This window comes from Oncorhynchus nerka, linkage group LG3 (genome assembly GCF_034236695.1).
Source record: "Oncorhynchus nerka isolate Pitt River linkage group LG3, Oner_Uvic_2.0, whole genome shotgun sequence".
Taxonomy (NCBI): Eukaryota; Metazoa; Chordata; class Actinopteri; order Salmoniformes; family Salmonidae; genus Oncorhynchus; species Oncorhynchus nerka.
This window is the reverse complement of record NC_088398.1, coordinates 81,472,617-81,478,616: the sequence shown is the minus strand read 5'-3', so window position 1 is coordinate 81,478,616 and position 6,000 is coordinate 81,472,617.

Genomic DNA, 6,000 nt, shown 5'->3' with positions numbered 1-6,000 from the left:
TCTTAAACCTTAAATGGGTGAAAAAAAATTTGGTCTGTTTTGCCCTGTAGTCACTGCAAGTTTGAAGGCCTTTGTTAAGCCCTCGAGAAGTGACACCAAATATTCATTAATATGCTGTAATGTGTAAACACTTTACCTTGAGGGCCAACCTGCTACAACCAATCCCTTGTAATTACAGTACAACATACTGTGAAATACAACCCCCCCCCCCCCCCCCCCCCCCCAATGAATTTCATTCAACCATTCATTCATTCTGATTACAGTAGCATTTACCGTATTTAAAAAATATATTTTACAGTATAATACAGTACGTTTTTAAACTGTATTTACTGTATTACAAAGTTGATACCGTATTTATATTACAGTTGGTGTACTGTAATATGGGATACAGAATTTTACTTGTCACCGATCTGCCTCTAAGCTTCTGTCAAATTCACGGTAACTCCTATACAGTGTACCTAGCTAGTTAGCTGATAGCTAACAACAAAACAATATTGGGAAATTGGTGACAAAGCAATGGACGGGAACAATTCACGTTCGCTCTTATAGTAAAGCACCCAGGTAGTTCCATAATGCTTGTTCCACTTCCTGAATCCATCCACTCTTTGGTTAAACTGTCGCAGGTGTAAAACAAAACCAAGCCTATTAGCCAGTATGTGTCGCCCTGTCCCACGTGGAGTTGGTAGCTCATTTGAATATTCAAGTGCCGAATACTTTAATACAGGCTTTATATGGGAAATATATATTGTGGGGAGGGGGAAGGGGAGGGAGGGGGGGTACTGGTTGCTTTAAAGGGACACATCTCGTTTCCTGACTCCCTGTGCCAAAAGGATGTATAAATAGATGGAATGTGTCATAGCAGGAAAAGCTGGAATGTGTTACAGCCGTGTGTGTTACTGTCTGACTGGGACAGGAAGTAACTCAGCCAAGAATGGAGGGAAGAGACTCTGGCTTCCAGCACAGGCATTTATTCAATCATTTACAGTACTTCTTTGGAAGTTTAGTCTAGAAAACAGCCTATAGCCAGTGCTGCTCATGCTCACTCAGGATGTCAATATTGCCATACGTAATTTGATCGTATTTGGTCATAAGTTGCCTCAAGTCTGTTACAGTATTTGCAGACCACATATCCGTGTTATAATCAAGAATCCAGGTAAGTGATCATTGCAACAGTCACCACCACCTCTCCCTGCCGTTTATCTCTTTCCACTAGGCTTTGCTGAGGCTGAATCATATCAGAAACTAAGCTACTGTAGATGTGTGAGGTTTCAAGAATGAGTCAAGGCCTCAAAAAACAGCAGAATTGTGATCCGGGGAAGTGGGAGCAGGTCACACCACATTTCGTCTCATTTGCATAGTTGTGTTTACTGTATCTACACCTCAAAGGTTTGATGTCTTATCTCTCTCCCTCTCTCCCTCTCTCTCTCTCCCTCTCTCTCTCTCTGTCTCTCTCTCTGTCTCTCTCTCTGTCTCTCTCTCTCCCTCTCTATCTCTCTCTCTCTCCCTCTCTCCCTCTCTGTCTCTCTCTCTGTCTCTCTCTCTCCCTCTCTCTCTCTCCCTCTCTCCCTCTCTCTCTCTCTCTCTCTCTCTCTCTCTCTCTCTCTCTCTCCTTCTCTCTCTCTCTCTCTCTCTTCTCTCTCTCTCTCTCTCTCTCTCTCTCTCTCTCTGTCTCTCTCTCTCTCTCTCTCTCTCTCTCTCTCTCTGTCTCTCTCTCCCTCTCTCTCCCTCTCTCTCTCTCTCTCTCTGTCTCTCTCTCTGTCTCTCTCTCTCTGTCTCTCTCTCTGTCTCTCTCTCTCTCTGCCTCAAGGCTTGGTTTCCGTCTGCCCCCTGTTGGAAGACACGTTGTTGTGCTGTGCTGAATCCATCGTCATTTCTCTGCAGTGACTCAGGCTGAGGCTACTGTGTATATTCTATCTCAGTAGTCCTACTCCAGTCTCCTATTCACCTTGTTTTAACCTGGATTTACTTAACAAAAGGTACACCTCAATAGGTGGTCCGGGTATCCTCATGAAATGGCACATGGATTCTCCTCTACAAGGCTGTAACTTTGTGTTGCATATTTGAGGGGGTCAAATCTAATGTTATTTGTCACATCAAACATGGTTAGCAGATGTTAATGGTCACATGGTTAGCAGATGTTAATGGTCACATGGTTAGCAGATGTTAATGGTCACATGGTTATCAGATGTTAATGGTCACATGGTTAGCAGATGTTAATGGTCACATGGTTAGCAGATGTTAATGGTCACATGGTTAGCAGATGTTAATGCGAGTGTAGGGAAATGCTTGTGCTTCTAGTTCCGACAATGCAGTAATATCCAACGAGTAATCTAACCTAACAATTTCACAACAACTACCTTATACACACAAGTGTAAAGGAATGAATAAGAATATGTACATAAAAATATATATATGAATGACTGATGGTATAGTGGCATAGGCAAGATGCAGTGGCTGGTATAGAGTACAGTATATACATATGAGATGAGTAATGTAGGGTATGTAAACATAATTAAAGTGGCATTGTTTAAAGTGGCTAGTGAAACATTTATTACATACATTTTTCCATTATTAAAGTGGCTAGAGTTGAGTTAGTGTGTTGGCAGCAGCCACTCAATGTTAGTGATGGCTGTTTAACAATCTGATGGCCTTGAGATAGAAGCTGTTTTTCAGTCTCTCGGTCCCTGCTTTGATGCTCCTGTACTGACCTCACCTTCTGGATGATAGCGGGGTGAACAGGCAGTGGCTCGGGTGGTTGTTGTCCTTGATGATCTTTTTGGCCTTCCTGTGACATCGGATGGTGTAGGTGTCCTGGAGGGCAGGTAGTTTGCCCCCGGTGATGCGTTGTGCAGACCTCACTACACTTTGGAGAGCCTTACGGTTGAGGGTGGAGCAGTTGCCGTACCAGGCGGTGATACAGCCCGCCAGGATGCTCTCGATTGTGCATCTGTAGAAGTTTGTGAGTGTTTTTGGTGACAAGCCAAATTTCTTCAGCCTCCTGAGGTTGAAGAGATGCTGTTGCGTCTTTTTCACCACGCTGTCTGTGTGGGTGAACCATTTCAGTTTGTCTGTGATGTGTACGCCGAGGAACTTAAACCTTTCTACCCTCTCCACTACTGTCCCATCAAGGTAGATAGGGGGCTACTCCCTCTGCTGTTTCCTGATTTCCACGATCATCTCCTTTGTTTTGTTGACGTTGAGTGTGAGGTTATTTTCCTGACACCACACTCCGAGGGCCCTCACCTCCTCCCTGTAGGCCGTCTCGTTGTTGTTGGTAATCAAGCCTACCACTGTAGTGTTGTCTGCAAACTTGATGATTGAGTTGTAGGTGTGCATTGCCACGCAGTCGTGGGTGAACAGGGAGTACAGGAGAGGGCTGAGAACTCACCCTTGTGGGGTCCCAGTGTTGAGGATCAGCGGGGTGGAGATGTTGTTACCTACCCTCACCACCTGAGGGCGGTCCGTCAGGTAGTCCAGGACCAAGTTGCACAGGGCGGGGTCGAGACCCAGGGTCTCGAGCTTGATGACGAGTTTAGAGGGTACTATGGTGTTGAATGCTGAGCTGTAGTCAATGAACAGCATTCTCACATAGGTATTACTCTTGTCCAGATGGGTTAGGGCAGTGTGCAGTGTGATTGCGATTGCGTTGTCTGTGGACCTATTGGGGCGGTAAGCAAATTGGAGTGGGTCTAGGGTTTCAGGTAGGGTGGAGGTGATATGGTCATTGACTAGTCTCTCAAAGCACTTCATGATGACGGAAGTGAGTGCTACGGGGCGGTAGTCATTTAGCTCAGTTACCTTAGCTTTCTTGGGAACAGGAACAATGGTGGCCCTCTTGAAACATGTGGTAACAGCAGACTGGTATAGGGATTGATTGAATATGTCCGTAAACACACCGGCCAGCTGGTCTGCGCATGCTCTGAGGACGCTCCTGGGGATGCCTTCTGGGCCTGCAGCCTTGCGAGGGTTAACACGTTTGAATGTTTTACTCACGTCGGCTGCAGTGAAAGAGAGCCCGCAGGTTTTGGTAGCGGGCCGTGTCAATGGCACTGTATTGTCCTCAAAGTGAGCAAAGAAGTTGTTTAGTCTGTCTGGGAGCAAGACATCCTGGTCCGCGACGGGGCTGGTTTTCCTTTTATAGTCCTTGATTGACTGTAGACCCTGCCACATATCTCTCGTGTCTGAGCCGTTGAATTGCGACTCTATTTTGTCTCTTTACTGACGCTTAGCTTGTTTGATTGCCTTCCGGAGGGAATAGCTACACTGTTTGTATTTGGTCATGTTTCCGGTCACCTTGCCCTGGTTAAATGCAGTGGTTCACGCTTTCAGTTTTCCAAAATTAATAGGGTAAATAGGTTCTGGTGTCAACACCCCTCTTCGGGGTCCGGATTGGTTGTTTCTGGTGGCTTTTTGAGGGGGAAATACATTTATTTTTATTTTATTTTTATATTTTACATTTAACCTTTATTTAACTAGACAAGTCAGTTTTAAGAACAAATTCTTATTTACAATGACGGCCTACTCCGGCCAAACCTGGACAACGCTGGGCCAATTGTGCTCCGCCCGATAGGACTTCCAATTACGGCTGGATGTGATGCAGCCTGGATACATCCAGACATGATAATTTGGTCAATATACCCTCAATATACCCTCCCAATATACCCCCCAATATACCCCCAATGTACCCCCCAATGTACCCCTCAATATACCCACCAATATTCCCCAATCACTCCTGAAATGCCAAAACGTTTCTATATTCATTTAAACTGTGTTCTTAATGCCACACCCCTTCTTTAACTACATTCAAATGTCATAACTAATTTTGCAAGTCCAGAAACTTCTTACTCGGTCACGCAATTTAATTACAGTATTAATTCATAAAACAATACAGTGATAGTCGAAAATAACTCTTCAGAATGGCGTCATGCTCAACAATAGACTATAAAATAAACCAATCAGAATGGCGTCATGCACAACAATAGACTATAAAATAAACCAATCAGAATGGCGTCATGCATAACAATAGACTATAAAATAAACCAATCAGAATGGCGTCATGCATAACAATAGACTATAAAATAAACCAATCAGAAGGGTGTCATGCTCAACAATAGACTTTAAATTAAACCAATCAGAATGGCGTCATGCTCAACAATAGACTTTAAATTAAACCAATCAGAATGGCGTCATGCTCAACAATAGACTTTAAATTAAACCAATCAGAATGGCGTCATGCTCAACAATAGACTTTAAATTAAACCAATCAGAATGGCGTCATGCTCAACAATAGACTTTAAATTAAACCAATCAGAATGGCGTCATGCTCAACAATAGACTTTAAATTAAACCAATCAGAATGGCGTCATGCTCAACAATAGACTTTAAATTAAACCAATCAGAATGGCGTCATGCTCGAGCAACAGCTCATTGTCATTCACCATCAAGTAAAGAACATACACATTCAATAACCGGCTGCAATGTTACACAAAGGTGGGCATATACTGGTACAGAGTGGGGTCAGCTCTTCAATCTCAATTCACTTAAATGCACCAAATACCTGTTTTACGCCTGTCACTGCCAGAAATGCAATTCTGGCATATTGTTTTCCTATCTATGGTATCCAGATTCTCCTGGTGGATGTGACCGACAGCAACGTGGTTCAATCTACTTTGTGTCTTTGCTGAGCGCAGCCTTGTCTTCAACCTCCATGAGGGGACTAAAGCTCCTTTCTGGTTCACAGGAGGAGATGGGTATGACAAGGAGCAACCTGACCAGAGCTTCGTCATGGGGAAATAAAAACACAGTCCTCTACAGGAAGTCCTGTTAGAATGTGTGTAGCCTCTGCATTAGAACAACATGACTAGTTTAATTAAAAAGATGTTGCACGGCAAGACAGTGGGTATTAAAAGTCATAATCCTGTTTTTCATGAAATTTGATGATATTTGAAGGAAACCAGATCAATGTAGGATGATCAAAGTTTGGAAAAAATAGACTGTCGC